Consider the following 24,195-nt stretch of genomic DNA (forward strand, 5'->3'; position numbering starts at 1 on the left):
TCCTCTATGCACGCCGCGGTACAACCTCTGATTGGTGTGAAGTTTGCACTCAACATCAATCTTGCAACGGAGATGGTCATTGTCTATATAAAAAGTTCGTAAACCAAATACAGTATTTATTAATTATGAATTATTTAAAAATTACCTCTGGATCAAAAGGCTATGAAATGTGGAATTTCCAGAGGGCGTCACATAAGACTATAAAACAGAGCCATTATATATAAAGAGTTATGACTTTGAATGGATTAGAAGGTATGTTTGTGTCCAACTATTCCTATATGGAGTATGGAGTTGAGTCTTTTGTTTTAAAAATGTATAACGTTCAAAAGGCTTTAACTATCGAATTTAATATCAATACAATCAATTTGTTTAAAGGTTTTTCTTAAAATAATAATAAAATTATAAAGTTACTGCGAACATGATTTTAAACAACAAAAACAGCAATTTCGGAACAGTTCTGGCTGTGCGTTCCATGCACGCTCTACGCGTGCGCGTTTAGTTTGTACAGCGATTCTCTATAGTTTCATGCATTGTTTTTACATTTTGTTGTTTAAAATCATGTTTGCAGTAACTTTATGATTTCATCCTATAGTTATTGTGTGTATTGTGTTAGTCCTCGCATAGTCATACATACATACTTTTCGATTTTTGTACGAGCTCAAGTAGTATACGTATATTTATCTTTTTAATAATATAAATCCAAAGGCAAAATACAAAAAAATGACAATGCTGTGGGTATCAGTGACTGGATCTCAAGGAGATACAAACAAAAAGCGAAAAAGCCTAAATCAAAACGATAAAGTAACAGCCAGAAAAGTTAGCAGAACTCGGGCAACACTAGCCCTTCATCAGTGCAAGTTTAATAATAATATATTATATAAGTCTACATTATTATATTATTTCTTAAATTAACTTAACCTTCTAAATATCTCTCTTTCCAAAGAAAAACGATATTTGCAAAAAAAAAACAAACCCGGACGATTATCGTGGGTTCAAACCCCATGCCGGACCAGGTGGAGTTAAAGCTATGCGTATGCATATGTATGTTTAGCGCCCTCAATTTTAAGAACATCCGTTTTATAATGTCAGAAAATTACGAACAATACACTAATATATAAAAAGAGCCGATGCCTGGGATATAAAGTTGGTCTCCCAAGATTAGTTTCATTAGAAAGAAATTGTCCTTAAGAATACGATAAAGAGAAACGTCCACCAGTAGAATATCTGAAGCTCGACCTCTGTATCTGTATTAATTTTGTATATCACAGTGTTGTTGCATCATATAGAATTAAGTTAACGCGTAATTACAGCAAGCTCGATTTCATGTAGACCTCCTAACATATAGAATAGAAAGCAGAAGCACCAGGCAGTGGATGGATTGTGAACGATTTCGTAATATTGTATGCGTAGCCGGCCTGCCTTTCCTTATAGTGGTCATCAACATGCTCGCTTAATAATATGTACAAAATAGAATCAAAATACACGAAAGATCGTGCACCGCATTGATCCATTGTATTTTATTATTATTTTTTTTAAATAATACGTATTGTAATACAATCACAGAGACTCTACACAGCATACTTTAATAGTATGCTATTTAATTATTATATTCAACTTATACAGCATACTATTCAGCAATTGAAATATGAGGGTGAATGGCGACAGACGACTTTTTTTAATATTACTTACTAAAAATACATAAATATCATAAAAAACCCAATTTTATCCGTGTTCTAATTGGCGAGCATTTCACCATCAACTCTGTTGTCATCATTACCATAAATCTTACTCTCAATATATTGCTCCAATTACAGTGTTAGAAAAAAGAAAACCAATTATGTAAGTATTTACTTTGAAGGTTTCTTTGACCTTTATTTGACCAAAAAAAAAAATGAACAATGCAAATTATAATAAATTGTACATATTGCAAATTGTCTATGTGACTGTATTTTAAAACCATTTAATCACCTGGGACAACAATTCAATTGATGTGATAAAATACATTCTAAATAATTATAGATAATAGACTGAAATATTATAATATTATTAAGTGTGATGATTAATTAAAATACTAATAATAACTCAAGTCAAGCTCATCTAGCTTTGTCCTATAAAAGCAAATTACGCTTGGAAATCTTACACTATTCTGGGATAAAAATACAATTTCACCATTTAATTTTTTATATTAAATATATCATATGATAATAACATTGTCAGAAGTAAAAATTTCACTGATTTAACACGATATCGAAATAATACAGATATACTGGTAATCATTTATATATTCATTTAACTTTCAATTTGGTTGTGTTTGGAAAGTCTCAATGTCGTTAATTATACTGTAATGATAATAACAATAATAATTAATAATTCATTATAATTCAAATTCACATAACGTTACAAGTCTGGGCCAATTGGAACCAAATAATGTAACTTTTACAATAACATTACACCTTAATAAATACAAAATGTGATTAAAGCCAGACGCCAAATTAATTATGCATGGGATTATATAAATTTTAAATATTTATAGCTTTACTTATCAATCTTCTCTAAGGTTTATACTTTAATAATCTAATAATTTAATCATGTTATGACTGTCTGCCAGTATCTACTTAGATTATAATGTACGCTTTGTTTTGTCATTTCCAACACGATAGAAATTTTAAACAATGTGTCACCCAAATAACACTTAATTACAATCCCGACTATCCATAGATTACATACATGTCACACATCTAGTTATTAATTTATTGAATTTCTCAGATAAAAAAAAACCAAAATAAGATACTTTCTTTTTTAGTGTTTTAAAATGTTCCGTCATTTAAATGACGTTTTTAAATAAAATAACGTCTTGTTATTGGCTCTTGTTTGATGACATCACATACCCAGGTGAGCCATCCACGTGCAATTTAAATGTTCTGAATATTAATTCGTGTCACATCATACGTTAGGAAAAATAAGTCTATTTTAAGAATAATTTACTACAGTTTGTACTGTTGAAACAAGAGGAAATAGTGCTGCTAAAATGAATGAATTCTGTAATGCATTTGTACTACTAGTTGCCGTCTTGACCTAATTCGTTAAGAAGGTCCGATGAAGCATCGCGTTTATGGAAACCGTAACATTCATACAACGTCATAGGATTGTCTGCGAAACAAGGTTTTCCTCTCTTAGCAGCCTTTTCATGTAGTTCACCCACTTCTTTCAAAATTCGCCTCAGCATCTGATAGTCCTGCAAGACAGAATGATTTGGATGCCGTAAGTAAATTGAAAACGAATATTATTTTATTATATTGGCAATTGTACAAACAAATTATAATTAGTCTACTTAATATAGAAAGTCGTTTTTTGTAAAAAAAATCCGCATCGCTTGTTCTTTGGAACGTCCTACGATAACTTAGCATTCACTTGAATAATATAAGATGTCAAAATGGAATAACAATTATTTGCTGTTGCCATGGTATGTATTTATTATTGATAATAATTATTTATTAAAATAAACATGTTTGGAATACTAAAATATATTTATAACTTGCATTTTGTCTTTGCTTAAGTCATCTATATTTTATGTATTTTCTACGAGATGCTATTGTGATTTCACTTTTATTCCTTAACATTAAATATTCAAGAGGACCGTAAACCTATGTCCATCATTTATTACATTTGGTGTTTTTCAATTGTTTTCTTTTCTAATTTAGTTGGAAGATAATTATAATCATTGTACAGCATCTTAGTTGGAGTGTGGTAACGTAGGTTAAGAAAACATTCTCAGTTGATTAGTCTTAGAATCTACAATAATACTGGTAACCGAAGATAATTAAATACTTCTAGTGGGTTATTAAAAAGCATCCATGCACGTAACAGCTCCTCTATAATAATTATAGTTTATGTGTTAAACTAGTGGTGTAGATAAATAGACATTCTTTTTTATGTTATTGATGCAAATCAATATACGTTAATTATTTTTAAAAATCAATAAGAGTAATATTGAAGTTATTAGAAAAGAAACTACTCCTTATGTCTTTTTTATTTGTGACATATCATGCTGAAGAAATTCAGAATGAGATAAAAAGAACATCATGAATGGAGCTCGAGGGTCACGTAGATTAAATATTTGATTTACTGTTTCTAAGAAAAATGCCTACATTTGTCATGCAATGTATTTTAATTACGTGTTCAAAAAGTCGGTGCACATTTTGATCTTATATATATTGCCAGTATATTACCGTTATATTTTCTTTTGTGAATATTTGTAATTAAAGGTCATCTGTACATCACAACGAGCCTTTAAGAAATAAATGCTAAAATACTAATGTTATAATATTGGTCTGAAGGAATATTGCTTCCTATTACAACATTAATTTTTAATAAAGACAGACGTAGTGAGTCATACTAAGGTTTTCTAACATTTCAATTAAAAAATCACCATGGTTATTTACCACAAATTAACTCAGACGTACCTTATTGCAAGTTTAATATTATTATTATTAATAATTGTGATACTTAACAATGTTCATTCGGTTTCATTAATTGTAATTTCACTCTTCCCTAGTTTCTACTAACAAACGTAAATTGTTATTAAAACTACACAATGATAGGCAATTATTGATAAACGTCTTATTAAATGAAATCATAAACGTCTTAAGATTATTATTAATATTATTATTAGGCCTAACTACACCATAAACAAAACATGTTTATAAGGTGTATTATTATTTTGAATAAACTATGTCCTTGATAGAAATATTAAAATTGATTAAAGGCAGTAAAAAAATGACCCACAAAACAAGTCTATATAGTCTATCATTTATTATAAAAACATTACAACCTTGTATTTCTCTGCACGCGAAACATAAACCCAGATTTAAAAAAAGAATTTAAACTCTGGAGAGGAATATAATACCAAAACGAATTCTATAATAAAACTGAAACTAGCTTGACGCCAAAGTGCTATTATAAAAAAAGTCGTAAATGTAATTATAAGGAAACAATCTAATACAGTCAACACAATGACTTTGAAAGAACTGGCACGGCATCTTCGACTAACTGATGACGTCATGATTTAACTTCTATTATAGCAGAGATAGACATTCATATTTTGTATATAGTTTATATTAAGTTTTCTCTTGTTTTAGTTAAATCACTTCATTTTCACTTCTATTTTCTTGTGGTATATGTAAGATTGTTCACCTATTTTGGTTTTATGATGATAATGTATTAAAGGAAACAGAATGATTCTGTGAAGATTAATAAGTTTAATAATTATGTAGACGGTTTATTGACATTTTCCTAATATAACAGAAAAAAAACGATTATTTCCGACAAGAGATTATTAATGAAATGTACAGATTCAGTGAAAGTATATACAGTAATCTTCGTTTAATTTGTCTCAGTCTACGAGTAATTACAATACAAAAAAACACTTGCTAGATATAATAATAAATCGGAGCCATGAAGTTTAGATTTAAGTACATTAGATTTTTAGTTTTGTATGCGTTACATTTCTTTGGAAATTATGGAGTCCCTATTAATCGACTTTGGTTATGCACAATTTATTACCGGTGATTTAGAACCCAAGCGACATGTATCTTTCGATACATGTATTGACAATTATAAGAAGTTCACATAATTCAAAAAATAAAGAAGGAAGTTAATCGTGACGAGATTAATTGCAAATCAATGATAGAAAGGTTACCATTTGTAGCAGAATTCAAATTGATTTATTTCAACAGGTCGCATCATATTGAAAATCGTCGTACTCTTGCATAATGTAGATAGTATCTAGTAAGTAGTCGTACTCTTGCATAATGTAGATAGTATCTAGTACGTAGTCGTACTCTTGCATAATGTAGATAGTATCTAGTACGTAGTCGTACTCTTGCATAATGTAGATAGTATCTAGTACGTAGTCGTACTCTTGCATAATGTAGATAGTATCTAGTACGTAGTCGTACTCTTGCATAATGTAGATAGTATCTAGTACGTAGTCGTACTCTTGCATAATGTAGATAGTATCTAGTACGTAGTCGTACTCTGGCATAATGTAGATAGTATCTAGTACGTAGTCGTACTCTTGCATAATATAGATAGTATTTAGTACGTAGTCAAGAATTTGTGAACTTGTTTTCGAACTCGACACAATCTATTGTTTTTGTCGTCTACGTTAATTCATTATAAATGATACTAAGAGTATTAATATACGTTGACAAAAAGTAACTTCAATTATATTTGTAATTCCAGTCAATCAATAAATTTCAATTTATTTACACGGATTAAATTCAGTTGATGATGAACAGTGATTTAGTATTAGTGGAGAATACATTTATAGATACTGTATAAAGTAAAGAGATATCTTTTTTGCATCAAACACTTAATTTATATTGTATTAATTGTGTATCAAGATTATTTGCAAAATATTGCTGTATGCTGTGACAATCACTAAAAATATTTGAAAATCTGTAAAAATGTTGATGCGACTTGAAAAACAATGCTATAAGTAAGTAGTCGGTTTTGTGCCATATTCTTCAATATCATGATGTTGTAAATTACAAATACTGAATCTAAAAATACCTAAATGTTACTACTTGTGAGAGAGGATGATTATTGAATGAATTGTTCAGGATATTATTGGTAATTAACAAACGCAACTATGAAACACTAACATATTGAGGAGACTAATAGTGCGCGTGTTTGAGAATATTATTAGAACATTGTAAAAACACAAGAGAATGGTCAAAACACTAAATGATGATGATTAGTATTTATGAACCCTATTTATCGTTAGAAAGTTCTAAAGTGTGCAATTTGAGCAGGTCATAATCCCCACTGTTTACCAGTTTATCAAATTATACTGGGATTGATTAAGCAGTTAAACACTTTTAAAAAAGACAACCGTTACAAAAAAGTTTAGCCAGACAATTTGAAAGAACTTTTTCAGAATACCAATACGAATTAAAGGATCTGCAATTGACTGAACGCAATTTTTAAGCTGATGCGTATAAAAATGAGGTAGTATACCCTAGAAGATAATTATTATTCATTTTAAACTTAGCCTACATAGAGAAAGAAGAATTTAAACTTAGCCTACATAGAGAAAGAAGAATTTAAACTTAGCCTACATAGAGAAAGAAGAATTTAAACTTAGCCTACATAGAGAAAGAAGAATTTACACACTGCCGAAGATCAGTATAACTGTAACAAATACATCACGTCACTTTTTATCAGGTTTTTAATTTCATAGGATAACATGATAATCTTGAGAAATCTTAAGATATCTGGATAAGTATAGATAGATGGTAACACTAAGTATACTTCGACGTGTCAGCCTTAAAAAATCAAATTTGAACGAATTATCAGAAAAGAGTGTAATTTTGTTATTCCGTTGAATAATTACTAATATATATTCAATACGTCACACGTGTGTGGTTTGTGTGTGTTCGTATTCTTTTCCATTCGGTGTCAGTAGACTGATAAAATGTTGGGTTTTGGTATATTTGTAGAAAATGCATCTTCTATCATTTTATGACCACAAGTCGTGAATTTAAGTTAAACTTTATTACTATTCCTTTATAGCCACTTGCTTTTATGTGTCAAAATTTATCTCTGCATTACTCCAAATTGCAAAAATAATAGAACTTTTATTGCGGAATATGATTACCACTTTTGACATAAATATTTATAATTAATAATAAAAGTAGAATTTAATTCCCAGTCGAATCATTACTATAGATGGAAATTATTATCTGTATTCGGATTGTCTCTATGTTACTGTACATATACTATGTAAATGCACTGTGTAGTCTGATCTACGTATAATGATAAGGAAAATGTTTAATTTAAATCAAAATCATATTTATTCTTTATTTATGTCTCAATATGATCATGTAGAAATTTAAAGGCTGAAATTGACATTATGGAGTTTATAATATCAAAGTAAATCCAAACCATACATCCCGTAATTAACATTGTAACTAACAAGTTAATGGTATTGATATACGTCATGTAGAGGCAAACCACTAATAATGATGTAGATAAGTTCCACCCAAGCAAAATTAGCACATCGGTCACTGGTATACAAATCACGTGACCGTTACTGTTTACCCATACTAATAATTATATGCGGTATCATCAAGGAAAAACTTTATTGTGATGTGTTATGATTTTCTAAACTTTATCCAAACCTCCCAAGATTCACCTCTCCATACACAAACCATACTATGATGTCGTCATAATCTCTCCTACAATGAGGAAAAGTAATCCTAACATTTTGTGTTAAGACAATGTATCTCCTCATAACATTTCACCACTACCCAATTCTGAATACTCCTCTATATCTTATAAAAAGAAATTGATGTCACTAATCTTAGGACTAACCATAATGAAACAATTATAAATTGACACGTATCAGATGTATATGGAAAGAAAGATTTTTTTAAAGTACGGTATGTTTTACAATTATTATTTAACTATTTATTTAAAATACATGCGTTGTTGAATCAAACTAGAGACTTATCAAGTTATACCTATGAAATAATATAATATTGTCAGAGATAAATGAAAGTATCACAGCTAATTTTTAAATTTATTCATAAAACAAAATTGTGTCCTATAGCATTTACCTCTTAGACATTATTTATATTTAATTGCAAAGATTAAGATCTTTGGAATACGATACAAGTTGTGTAATTGACATTGAGAGGCCGTGCGTTACAAGACATATTATTGATATCCAATGTCAGATTAATATCATTGAATTTCGTATGTGAAATGTGTACGCGTACTGGGATTATGAAATATTAACTACTTCTGAGCAGTTTTTAAACGACAGTTAGAATTATTATTATTAATATCAATTTGTATATGGTTATGATTATTTTTAAACGACTTAAAATCAATAGAAGAATCTCCGAAAAGTGATCAAGGTATATCAATCAAAAATGTGTCCTCTAAAAATATGAACAATTAGGATTTTAAAAATTAGACTTTGAATAGGCAATTTTGCAGTTTCAACTCCTAAGTTGAGAGTAGGAGTAAGAGTATATCTTGGAACTGACTAACCTAAATTGTTGTTTCTGGAATCAAATAAAATGTAAACGATGTTGCTTTGACCATGGATGAAAAAATAAATATTTTTTCTGCATGCTTTGGCTAAAAGGAATGGCCCATGAGTATAAAGATAGGACTTATAGGTAAGATTGTATTTATAGAACCAGGTTTACTCAGAAATTGTGGTTAGTTAGAACATTCAATGTTACAATTAGTAAATACAAGATTTAGTCACACCCACCCAAAAAGTAGGGCAAATCAATTAATATCTAAACGCGTCCTTGAAAATACATTATATTAATCTAAATAGTTTTGCTATATTACATTTAAATCGAAATAAAACACTTTAACAAATCTGTGAATATGTATTCTAATCAAACATTACATATAACAAGTCGCGGATTATTTAAGTGACTATGTGTATCAAATATTACTAACAAGTCGCTGGATTAGTTAAGTGACTATTTGTATCAAACGGTTACTATTAATAAGTTGTGGATTACATCCACTTGTGACTCTTAAAGTATTTTAATGGCCTATGTTCTTAATACTCACTAAATGTTCTTGTATCACCTTGCTTCATTGGGTAATCTAGGAATCATAAGCTCCTAAACATGTAGGTGCAAAGTAAATCATTGTTTAATTGATTCTAATACAGTAGGTGTATTGGTTCAATATGTCATTATGCGATCTAATGAAGACCCAAGGTATCCGACAAGAACACTTATATTCTCGTAAATCGTCGTTCGTACAGAATTCCCATTTATTCTCAGTTATTCATTAATAAGGCGATGCGATTATTATTGTTTAAACAGTTTCTGTAGAATTACAAAACATTATACAATAATATAAATTGAACACAATTATACGTTAAAAGTGATTTTACGGCAAATTGATGTTTTTATATATTTGAAACCAACACTGAAGTAGAAGATATAATTCGACATCGACGATAAATGTAGCATATATACCTTGTTTACAGAAAAGTCACATAGTTCGTTTGTGTTCCTTGTTGTCATCTAAATTAAAGTTTAATTAGTCAAATACATTTATAAAGTTGGTCAATAATGTAGGCTATAACCACTATATAGCAAATATTATGTTTACAATGTATTTAAGTTATACTGTTACCAGTGATATATAATTAAAACACGCCTAGTAATAAATTAACAATTCAAAATAACACAATGAACATTAAAAATGATTAAAATAACGAGAAAATTGGAGCCTATCGAACAGATCACTTTGGGATGTTTCAAATTGTTCCATTTCATTGACAACTCATTATAAAGAATAAAATAAAGACGGATTGTTCGTTTGATTTGACATGCACAAAACTCGTCAATTCCAAATCACTCTTCTAAAATAAAAGCAGCATAATGACATTATTAATTGTCGAGGTAATTTTTAAAGTTATTTTTGTATCATGTTAGCTACAGAGTGCTAGTATTCGCCAAACTCAATAATATGCAATTATATTTATCTTCTAATCTTCTGGTTGCCCTTATTAGATTTGAAAAATTGGATATCCAGTTTCATTTGAAATATAATTTTGTCAATAATACGGGTGTTAGGCCGTAGCTTAAATGTAATTATATAGGCCAGTAGGCTACATGAATTATTTTGTCATTAATACGGGTGTTAGGCTGTGCTTAAATGTAATTATATAGGCCAGTAGGCCGCCATGAATAATTTCTGGTTTTTTGTTTCAATTTTGATGAGTGGAATCTAGTCTCTAGTCTACCACATGAGTATTATACACACTAATTGGAATAATTATTCATACTTATATGAATTATTAATCTGAAACTAACTATTCTGTAATTCTATCCAATGCTCCCATCAAATATATGTATAATATTTCATCTTTTTTGAAAGACGTAATGATAATTAAGAAAATTACACCGGCAGCTTAAAAGAAAAAATATCTAAATTAAATTTATATATAACTACCATGAGAAATTACTTACATTTGATTTATTTATTTCACTTAAAGTCTGGGAGACAGTATGAAGCTCTTTGACTTAAAAGCCACAAGTCCGACATACTGTAAATAACTGCTATCACTTTTTCATTTTTTAATTATTTTGTGAGTAGGAGTACAGCTGCAGTATGTTGGTATATATAACCTTACCGTACATTTGGTATTATTTTTAAAAGTCATTAATAATCAATTTATAGTCTGGAATCAAATATCCCTCAGTTGCGAAATATCTCATTGTGTAATAATTATTGTTTTGGTTAACCTATCATTCATATATAAATAAGAAACCGAATACAATCCCTGTAGAATTTAAACAGTCATGCTACAAAGAGCATAGTGTATAAACATTGAAGTAGAACTTTACCAACAGTTTGAACATTGAATACATGGGACATGTTAGGTACATTGCCATTGAAACTTTACCAACAGTTTGAACATTGAATACATGGGACATGTTAGGTACATTGCCATAGAACTTTACCAACAGTTTGAACATTGAATACATGGGACATGTTAGGTGCATTGCCATAGAACTTTACCAACAGTATGAACATTGAATACATTGGACAGGTTAGGTACATTGCCATTGAACTTTACCAACAATTTGAACATTGAATGCATTGGACAGGTTAGGTACATTGCCATATAACTTTACCAACAGTTTGAGAATTGAATACATGGAACATGTTAGGTACATTGCCATAGAACTTTACCAACAGTTTGAACATTGAATACATTGGACATGTTAGGTACATTGCCATAGAACTTTACCAACAGTTTGAGCATTGAATACATTGGACATGTTCGGTACATTGCCATAGAACTTTACCAACAGTTTGAACATTGAATACATTGGACATGTTCGGTACATTGCCATAGAACTTTACCAACAGTTTGAACATTAAATACATTGGACATGTTAGGTACATTGCCATAGAACTTTACCAACAGTTTGAGAATTGAATACATTGGACATGTTAGGTACATTGCCATAGAACTTTACCAACAATTTGAACATTGAATACATGGGACATGTTAGGTACATTGCCATAGAACTTTACCAACAGTTTGAACATTGAATACATTGGACATGTTCGGTACATTGCCATAGAACTTTACCAACAGTTTGAGAATTGAATACATTGGACATGTTAGGTACATTGCCATAGAACTTTACCAACAGTTTGAGAATTGAATACATGGAACATGTTAGGTACATTGCCATAGAACTTTACCAACAGTTTGAACATTAAATACATTGGACATGTTAGGTACATTGCCATAGAACTTTACCAACAGTTTGAACATTGAATACATTGGACATGTTCGGTACATTGCCATAGAACTTTACCAACAGTTTGAGAATTGAATACATTGGACATGTTAGGTACATTGCCATAGAACTTTACCAACAGTTTGAACATTAAATACATTGGACATGTTAGGTACATTGCCATAGAACTTTACCAACAGTTTGAGCATTAAATACATTGGACAGGTTAGGTACATTAACAAATTGCCCATTTTAAATGATCAGGCCTATCTTGTTAATATCATTTAACTTGTCCGTGTCGTAACTGTCAGAATTACCAATTTTGAAGAAAGTTGAGCTTTTTCTTAGTAGGTTTAATTCGTGGTCCCGAGTAGACCAAATTGTCAATTTTATTTTATAGGCCGACGGTGGGACATTTCATGGTTCCAATTTGACCATATCAATTTACCATTTTGAAGGAATGTATACTATTTTAATTTATAGTCTTTGTAGCATATTGTATAAAATGACAATTTTAAAAGAAAATAGAATGTTTATTGTTCGCTTGCTTCTTTTTTTTAGGTTAGACTTGTATGACCTTTGAATATTTACACAATATTTATTTGTGCTTCTGTTTAACATTTTGGCTGAAGCACTTTATGTTTGAGTAAGTCAAAATATTTTGCAAATACGTCATCAGTATAGGTCGATCTCAATGTGTTTATTATTACAAGAGGATTAAGTACACGACTTTACATTGCTTCATTAGACCTGCAATAGTTAAAGTACAACGTAACCTATTATATTTACGCCTTACAAGTTCGTTGTAAGGATTTGTGTTAAAAATCAAACTGTTTTTAGTGAAATTCCAATTGATAGGTGTTGTTGCAAACTTTTAAAAGTGTTTGTAAAAATCTGATGACAGCCCACGGGTTCATACAACAATTAAAGTCTGGATAGAATAGAATAATGTTTATTTTAAGTCACGACTTTAGTACAGACTCACTTTTGTAGATGTATTACTGGATTTACATTGAAGAAATATGTAAGATATGCCTACCTTGTGAAAGTAAACATTTTAGATATTTAACCATCAAATCACCAGAAATCAAACGAGAGATAGTAAATATATATATTATATACTGGTAGGGCTGCTGCAACTTGTGTTTTTACAAATTTGAAAGAGGATGACGTTTATCAGATTTACTGTAAATCATTTGAATGGTTATTGCAGCAATAGTAATTATCGTTAGTTTGCTTCTGGCAATCCTACCACTGTCAAACTTATTCCGCCTTCTCAATTATGTAATGCGCATGCGTACGTAAATTATTCGCCGCTGGTGATGATTGCAGCATCAAAGTATCATCATTATCGTCTAAAATAGAATCACGTGACCTAATCATATTGATATAGGGCGATTTAATGGCACCGTTGAAAGCCGTTTTACCTGATAGCTTTTCATGTTATGGAAAAAACTATCTAAACAAGTGCATTATGTTATTTAATCCATTTTGTCCAGTAAAGTAATTTTAAATCCCGTTAGAAGCTTAATCGATATATAGAGTGGATTTACACTTATATCGAATATTTTAATTGCGATTAAAATGGAGATTATTTTGAATTACTAGTTTAAAGTGTGTCACGTTCATAACATTAAAATACAATATTCTAATTAAATTATTATCTATTATCATGAACTATCGAATTCAAATGTTAATAGTTCTACACAGTCGTACCAATATAATTATTATTATCTAGATATACTATGGATTATTGAATTCAAAGGATAATAGTTTTGCACAGTGATCTGTATAATATCCTAATTATTATTACATAAATATATCATGAAATATCTATAATTCAAATGTTGATAGTTCAGACATCTTTTGTGTCTAAACTGTAATTGTGGCTCAGTTTTTATGCCTTCCAGATTCATATTTTCCCCGTTATATTAGGTTTATTTTTTCAATTTATATGCAATTATGTTATCGAGACAAAGAATTATGATTATTTTAATTGTTAAGGTATCATACTTGTTGTTGTTTTTTGCTACATTCAGTGTCAATTGATTACTGTACCTAACGATCAATATGCTGATATACTCCCCCATTCAGAAAGGCAAACGCGGCGTTAGACATGTTTCAAAAGGTTTACGAACATATAACCGAAGGTATATACTGTGATACATTCAGTTTTTTCATGTTATTCTCGTTAAAGTGCACTGTTCTAAATAAGAATACACGCCCGTCAGTTTGAATTCTAATTAGTAACATCTTCTAACTACTTAGATAAAATTCAATTATTCAGTACATAAAATACCTGTACAGCTCATGAATATTCGCGGTACTAATTTATGTCAACTTGTATTTCCAATATTATTAAATACTATGAAATAATACTACAGGCCTACTGATAGTCATCAAATACTACTTTATTGTCGAATTTTTATAATTGCATTGTAATGTTCAGTAAGCCTGTGAACCCATCAGTCCATGTTTAGCAATAAGCCTACTAGGAAAACCATAATGAATTTGAGATAATGTAATAAAATAGACAATAGACTAATAGTGTATCGTTTATTGTATTAGGCTATTGTGGCAGTATAAGTTTTTTATTTTTACAGAAATAAATACCAAAGGAAATCCAATGACACAGATATAACCAGCAGACTAAAACAACATTTAACACATGTTGTAGGATGAGATCTGCGAGACACATTTTTTTATTACGCCTAAAATAATATACCATTTCAACTCTAACTTTAAGCTAGTTTTTCCTAATTGTTCAAAGGGACGTTTGGTACTAATGAAAAGCAATGATACGAAATGTTTGATCCTACCACCATAAATTATAATAATAATCACGTAGCCTACTTCTGTATATAATTTGAATGTAGTTGTCATTGATAATACTTTTCAAAATAACGATTTCAATAAAAATTCACAATATAATATAACTGATTTGTATATGATTGTATTGGTTAAATTAAATTCCCGTTTTCTCGCAAAGATAGGCCTACCAATTGAATCACCGGTATTCATCTTCTTTTGTGCGTTGTATTTTTGTGGCAATCCCAATATTATTATATTACATTAGGCCTATATGAGAATTTTAGATATAACTGATACATTTTCTGGTTTATAAAAATACTCCACCTCCACATTTTTCCCATGAATAGATTAAAACAAGAAATACTGATACAATAATTAATGTATACTCACCCTTTCCTCGTCATCTACTGGATAAGTGTATACCACCAACAAACTGCATGCTAACACTACAGAAAGAAATAAAGTTTTCATGTTTTTAGAAGGTGTACTTGGCAAGAACGCAAAGAAAAGACCACAGACGATTGTTTCTGTCGAGTTGACTGCTTCACAATGCGTGTAGTTTAGTTTATATAACAGCTGACTTGGAACCCTTTATTGCGTGTCCAATCTTCTTCACACAAATCTCAGACTCCAATACGACTTTTGATTGGCTGGATCCAACCATAACGTTATTTTAACTATTGTGTATGAAAAAGTAGGTAAGGTTTCTTGCAATTGGATAACGTGATTGGATGGTTATACATCTCTATATCAGGTGAATTGGACTAGATATAATCTATCAGTTTAAAATAAACGCTAAACGCATAATAAATGCTCTGTGTGGTATATATCGAATTAACGTACATTTACTAGATAGAATTTTACTGATGGCCGGTTTCTATTTAGATATTTTGTATTGTGTTGCTAAAATAGTAAAGAGCTTATAATAACGAAGTGTACCCGTGTCTTGGGGGTGTATATTATAGTCTATTGTATTGTCTATATTTCTTAGAAACCCTGTATATATAAAACTCATTTGTATCACCCTTGCTTTTTATAAATATAATGTTTGTAATCATATCTGGCTAAATTGTAATCCTGTAGTGCGATTATTAACCTTTCCCCTCAAATATTTTGTATATTAAAATTGTTTGATTCTATGAACATATTTCAATCCACTGATGCGCAATGAAGTTAATACTTATTTATTGATGGTACTCTGATCTATGAAAATGTACTCTAGTCTACGTTAAGCACATTTTACTAACATCTGTTTCAAAAGACTGTTAAAAAATCGGTTAAATAAATGAGTGTAATTAAAATTAACCTTCTTCTTTACGTATATTCTGAAACTGTGTGACATCGTCGACATATTTTTTTTCGGAAATCGCCGTTCTAGAAATAGTTTGGCGAAAGAAGATGAACATGCAACGTGATCAAGATGCGAATGTCACACCGTAGTTCAGGACGACAAAAAAGTACATGAAATACAGTTTAGGTCTGAATCTAACTCTTTGATATTGTGCATTATATTAAGAGATAGTAACATAATAAAATGAATGAGAGCATTAAATGAATAGATTACCAATTCAGATAACGTTCAGTGATGATCCACTAAACTGTATTTATTGCAGTAAAACCATCAACAAAACAGAGTACCCAAATAATACTGATCAATAAATCTGCCTACATTAATAACGATTGTTTTATATCTTTAATGCTATCATTATTTTACTCACTTACTTACTTTAAATTACACGGAAACCCAGCAGTAAGTCAAGTAATGAATGAATTGTTTTAAAAATGATTTTTAACACGGCGGGTTAGACGTGTTGCTAAAGTTGTGATAATCATTTCATGTTTTATTCATTAGAATTTTTATAACCTCGAATTATCATAATTGGCTAAACCACGATATTTTATTATGAAACACATAACAATAATAATTTATTTGGAATTGCACTTTTGAGACAGTAGCGATTTGTGAACGAATGTATTGCGTAAATCGTTAGTAACCATTTTACGCTGAACCATTAGTATTATATATCTCAAAGCCATTCGCAGATTAGGCTGAGTTTTCTTATAAAAAGTTTGTCTTCTAAACACTCCTGTATCCGATGTGATATAATCGTGTTGAACTGCTTAATTTACATAATTTACATCGAAACAATCTCTAAATAAGTGTGCTGTAAACATTGTAGATAGATGAGCTTTATCATCGTTTATCTAGTATAATTTGCTATCAACCGACATGGAATAAATCATTAAATTTAATAATATGCTTTCAAGTGCCGCGGCTAATTTACTGTAATAAATGACCTAGTATGATTTAGCCCATCAAGTCTTCACTCGGCTTGTTGCTGAACGTATGTTTGTTAAACTCTTCCTGATTTTGTCTCATATCGTGTCGGTGATTACAAAAAATATAGGGTTTTACATTTAGGCCATTTATTGATTCTAATTGCATCATGTTTTTATCAAATTCGATTAATAATTGTTAAACAATAATTAATTAATAAGTGTTTTAACACATTGTTTTGCCCTAGGCCTAATTCTTCTTCTAAAATATTGATATGTGTTTATGCTTACATTGTATATGTTCCCAATTCATAATCTATATATAGTATTATATGTATTTCTGTTCTATGTATTTCTGTTCTATGTATGTTAAATTGCATGTTTTCATTTCAGATCGAATAAACTATAAAACGTTAAGTCAGCTTGACGCACTTGATTTAGATGCACGAATCTAATCAATAAACGTCATTCAATTAATATTCAAGTAAATATTTTTGTCTTAATATTTGTTGTTGACGTTGAATTTACGATATTTTTCAAAGACGTGCCTTCAGAGTGGTATCATTAATATTCTTAACAGGGCGATCCATTAAGTAACTGATGAATATCTTCCGTATACACACAGATGTAACGATAATTCTTCAGTTTAAAACACTTAGTATAGTGTGATTTGAAAGAGAACATCCTTTCAAATAACTTACTATTATTATTATTAAAACAAATGCAATCCTAATTATATTTCCTATTAATGAGATTTTTGCGACAAAACAGAAAAATATATCACAATATTTATTTTTAGACATTGGTATATTCTGGAGATAGGTTGTATGAACAGAAATAAATCATCCTGTTCTTATGTTGAATTTAAATACTGTATATACATTTGGCATCATGACATGTTTTGGATTTAGGATGTATAAGGACAGGAAATAATTCTCCTAAATTCTTGAAATGTTCTGGCCTTCTAATGCGTTTTGAAAAATAAAGAAGACACGGAAGCAGAATAGTATTTGGTAATAATTATAGCTTAATATGATAAATTAGTCGAAGAGTGATCACCAGGATGAAAATAAAGAATTCTAATGATAATATTTTGAACATCATTTTGATATTTTCATTGGTTTAATGGAATTAATTGATACTAGACGTGGGTAGGTCACTTTTTGTGTCGTTGTCCAAGTTCACAGTTCCCAATCCAATCTAATTGATGCTTTAAATTTGTAACTATGAGTTTGCCATCCACATACAACATTATGACTTAATTCAATTAACGGTAATTAAAATAGTTGATTAATAATTATTGTGAGAAATATTTGATTAACATACAATATAGGTAGAATTATCGACTGATTGCTAATTATTGTATCTCTATATTATGCAAATGTAATGTGACGGTGGTAATTAAAGGTGTAAATGTGTAATAGTGTTATGTAATATGTTATAGTGTTATTTTTACAGTTAGACCTACAGGTATTATATAACACTCTGCTTCTGCAATGGTATCTTATCGTGGATAAAGAATTATTTCTCCAATTTTATTTTCATTTTATTCTAGTAGTTTATATATTTTTAAGTAGAATTTGCAATATTGTTACATTTTCTGACCATACTGTAATTAGTGGCTTTCTTGTGACGGAAAGCAAGATGTAAATGATATTTTAATGAAGTTGAGAGATTTGTAAAGTGGTGACAGTGAAGACATTAACTTAATTCTTAATATTATCAAAACCAAAGAGATGATGATAGACTCCAGTAATAATGCAGTAGAACATAATTTACTAAGGTTGAAAGAGTCAGTACCCAATATAAATATTTGGGTACTTAAACTATAAAAGATAACAAATTAGAGTGGGGAATTTCAAAGAAAGCATATCAAAGACTTTCTCAGAAAGCTCAAGCAAAATTAGAGTTAATAACACTATTTCAATCCTATTTTATCAAAGTATTATCTTTTAGCATTGAATGTTTTTATGGTAAGAAGAATATAGAGAGACCACGTACAATTGCATAACGTCTTATTAAAGCAGATCTAACGCCATGTTCACTTATTTACGATTTAGAAGTGTATCTTGATATTATGAAAGACCCATACCCATTCGTTACATTACAATTTCAATAGATCTGTCATTAGACTATGACCACCAAAACCCAATCTTTGTAGAACTAGGACATCCTTTGTTGTAAATAGCATTCATTTATGTATAATTCAAATTTTCGACAATAACTCCATACTGTAATTTTTGTTTTGAATTTTAATAATTTTTAATCGTTTTAACAGTATTTTAACAATGACCTATAGCGTTTGTGCAATTTGATGTATTTTTAGTGTAGTTTTATTGTCTTAATTATGCCAAGCAAAATGAATTTCCATTTTAAGTGGACCAATAAAATTTCTTGAATCATTATTATATTACTGCTTAATGTAAAATGATTTCCCTTATTGACAATGGAAATGACGTTGTTTGAAAGCTGGTGCGTAATATCAGTCCCCATGACACTTCTTTTACAGTGATGATATTATAATATACCGATAGTCCATCCTGTTGCTGTTCAATATGACCACTACCACCACTGTCCATATAGTGTCTTTGATTTTTATGATACTGCTACAGCTCCTGATTGATCTATATTACGTTTACTCATCTATTTTATGTAATCGATCCTTTCAGCAATAAACGAGAAATAAAAGCAATATCCTGTTACTCAAAGTTAAATAATAATAATATAATAACTTGCCATACCGGCATTTCATTTGCAGGATATTAATATGACGTCACTGTCAGTCAACTGTAAAGCTTTGCATTGTTTTTATGGGATTTTCAACCGTGAATACACATTGATCTATTATCGTAGCATAAATCAAGATTATAAATTAAATCAATTTAAAAATGTTATATAAGATAAACACATTGTATATAAAGTGTTTTGAACATTGTTACAATGTGGGCGTTTTAACTATACCGTATCAGGCCAACGGAGAGAATCTTGGTTTCTTGTTTTTTTTTATCTACTTATATTTTTGATTAACATAGGCCTAATGTGCAAAGTATGTATCCATGGTATTTTGATGTTTTGCCTTAGTGTCATTATATGTTGTCATGCAAACGACCATTAAATAAAGGATTCTATGTTCCTCTCGTCATATATCTCATCAATTCTTGATTTACTTTTTTGTTTAGCTTGACGCTATTTATTGTTATGTGATATGTTAAAAGACATTCAATATGACTTGAAATATAATTTTAACTACACCTTCTTTTTAATCCAGACATTCCATGATTTGTTTTTAAGTAAGAGATAATGAAACTTGTTCGGCTTCAAACTTAATCATAAAAAATGACTCTTCAACTTATGAGGAGGGAGTTTATAAAATGTAGGCTATTCGTCGTAAAATAAAAGGTAAAAGATAACTATAAACTTTACGGCATACACTTAATTTAATATGATATCTCTGAAAAAAAGTATTACCACTTATTTAATCTGAGCAATGTCTTCTTTACAATATATAGATATATATATATTTAATTTACTACTGTATATTTCTTTTGTTTTTTAAACATTTCTTATTTTTCGGAAAAAATGATTGGGATTAATAAGAGGTAACCAAGCTATTGTGGCGTAGGACGATCGAGTCAGCTCTATCAAATAACCCTAGATTTAATGTGAAATGTTATACTCGATGGCGAGTGAAATTCATTCGTATTGTATATCAGGACGTGATCTACTTATACAATTATTAATGAAATAAGAGAGGTTTAGTCGTATTTTGTTTTTGTCTATAGCTTGTGAAACTCAATTCCATCGTTCGCGTTACCTTAACTGAAATATAATGTATAATTAAGGATCATCCTAAATAATATTTCAAGTGCAATCATTATATTATTGTAAATATTTGTTTTTCGGTGTTATTTTTTTCTCTTCACGAATACATAACGTGTTGAGTTAGAATTCTCCAGACCTTTTGAAGAATATGAACGTTTTACACATAGAATAGGCTAACATACGCTAAGATTTGAATGGTACTTATAATACCTGACTAAGATGAGTACTTTATTATAAACCGAAGGTTAATCTCATTTTAACACCGACAGTGTTAATATCAATTAGTTGCCATTTACGTACCGTACTGTTTCATCGAACATTATTAGAAATGATTATCTTGTCAGTGATGATGAGTGAACTATGAGAATGGTTTTATACTCTTCTTCTTCTACTTGAACACCACATGAAAACTAATCCTTTGGTTTATGTTAATCGTGATTACTCGGGAAACAATCAACAGATTCACTAGAGATCAACTTGGTGTACCTGCTTCACTATGAACTTTCTAGAACAAACGCTTTGTGCCGCCGTACATGTATCGGCGGCAAGCCAGTAGTATCTTTCTGTCCTGGTCTTTTGGTTTTATATCGTTGATTCACCTGATCCATATGTCAAATTCATCACCTGTGTATTCACTCATTCAACGTAAATGTAGGCCTAATATTCCATGGTGACCATGGTACTACCATGTTGATTCTGTATCTCAAGATTCACCCATGCCAAATGGATCCCAATGTATTAAATCATCTAATATTTTGTCAAAGAAAGAATATGTTCTTAGACCAGAATGTGGCGAATGTGACTCCTTTTGTACGTATTATAGGGTAGGGGGCTTGCTAGAGTAATTCTCCTTTCTCCAAATCTATATGTGGGGTTTATTCCGAGGAAGAGGAATTTTGTTGGTTCTAGAAAATGGAAATGTACGTGAAGTCAAAGTATGAATTTGCAATATACCTGTAGGTTATACTACTGATGGTGTAAGAAGATTGCCAACTAAATGCTATAGATTGTTCAATGTCATAACCAAATGAAATGTTCACAAAACGGAAATAAGTAAAAATGTCCCCACATGAATCCCACTGACAAACTACGTTTTTTATTTAAATGATATTCCTTTTTTTGTTTATATGTGTTAATCTGTAACAAAGTCACGCACATTGTAACCCATAAGATGCTGATTAATTTGCAACATTTTGAGCAATTATCAAAGTTAAACACAAGAAACATGGCCATTACCGAACATCTCGTTTGATTATACAGAATATTGCACCAGGGCAATTGCTTCCAGGCAAATGTAATTAAAGTATAAAAGAAATTAGTTAGATGTCACATTTGATGATTGGTATACGTCACATTATTTGACGTATTTTGCTTCCAGCATGAATACTATTTTTTATTCATATAATATAAATATCTATTGATACTAGAATGATAAGAAAATAATGTTTGGCTACAAGTGAAGCTGTCAAAGGTGGATTCTGCAGATCAATGACGATCGAGTCTTTCCCAACCAACACGTTTGTAGATATCAATACAGTGCATACCAGTGAATTTCTTGTTTTGACAACTTTGTTTGGCGTGTTACTCAAGTAGACTACACTTGTTGTAGAGTAATCAGACTTTATTTTAAAAAGAAATGAACAAAAAGTAACAAATTGTTTTTTAGGCTGAAGTTTATATCATAAATAGGCTAAGAAGGAAAAAAAGAACAACGGCATTTCGAACTACCTTCAAATACGTTTATTAATTCCACAGCAGGACAAAAACATGCCATTCACACATAAGAAAATAAAATTCCAGTGTTTAATACTTTGTTGTATTGATAAGTACCAGTATGCATTTAACATTAAAATGAAATGCATATATCGTTTGTTCTGATAGACGACTGTCAGAGAATTACTCGACGTGTTTTCTCTCCGAAGGCCCTATAGATACAGTTTTTATTTTGATTGTAAAGCCTATTTTAGGAAGATTTATGACTTGCAAGACAACTGGAATGGGTTACAATATGTTTGCATTTAAATTGACCACAATTTTGAAAGAAAAATAATTTATTTATGAATATTTGGAAGAACACTGTTCTTAACAACGTACGATACACAATAATTAAACAGAATCTAGGCTGCTATATGCAACGTTTCTACAATAACATAACTAATAAACCACCTGCTTTGCTCCAGTGATTCAAACAAGTTATAGAAACCTAGTTATTTGTTTTAAACTGCGGCGTATTGAATCCAATGGGAAATATCTTTCTTTGGCACACTGCAAAGATTTTTTTTATTGTTGTTGTTATTCTCTTATCATTCCACCAATGCGTATTGAAGTTGCTCATTTAAATATTTCAGTTGATAGTCTTTTGGCAAGGGATTCAAATCAGATCCTTCCAAAAGGTGTTATGTCCAAGAAACATAATTAACCGACTTTTGCTCAAGTGTATGATCTATAACATTAAACACAATTTAAAATGAATATTTATTATAACTATTTTACTCAGTAGCTCAACTCAAACCAATGCAATTGTGCTGTTCTGTTATGATATCATATCTATTCATAATTTACCGTAGTTATGCTAAATGGTAGTGTTTCTAGATAATTTCAGTAAAAGAATTACTTAAAATCATGTAAAAAAAACAAAGGGGTTTTTAGAACAATTCTTTGTTCGTCACTTACATGAATGGATCTTATTAGAATAATTTGTAAGATTAATAAATAAGCCATGCATGGAGTATGATATATATACCATGTTTAACAAAAACATATAAAGCAGATGTTAATTCCATACATCTGTTAAACACACTTTATTTTTATGCTTTTGAATACAAAGGAAACGTAGCAATTGCCATGTAACCCCCTTTATAATATATCATTTTTACTTTTTAGAATGTTACGATTTGTGATATATATTATTGTTATTATTATTATTGTTTAAATGATGTACTTGAGTTTCTAAGAATTACCACCTAAAATAGAAATATAA

At 30.0% G+C, this 24,195-nt stretch overlaps 1 long non-coding RNA gene across 1 annotated transcript; it reads right to left on the minus strand.

Moving 5' to 3' along the window:
• Positions 1-817: 817 nt before the first annotated feature.
• LOC144834947 (uncharacterized) lies at positions 818-15,704 on the minus strand. Its single transcript, XR_013611022.1, has 2 exons — positions 15,507-15,704; positions 818-3,235 (listed from the first exon to the last, which is right to left on the minus strand). It is a non-coding gene; the product is annotated as an uncharacterized LOC144834947 (long non-coding RNA).
• Between the last annotated feature and the right edge of the window lie 8,491 nt (positions 15,705-24,195).

The sequence above is a fragment of the Antedon bifida genome, chromosome 2 (assembly GCF_963402885.1).
Source record: "Antedon bifida chromosome 2, ecAntBifi1.1, whole genome shotgun sequence".
NCBI lineage: Eukaryota > Metazoa > Echinodermata > Crinoidea > Comatulida > Antedonidae > Antedon > Antedon bifida.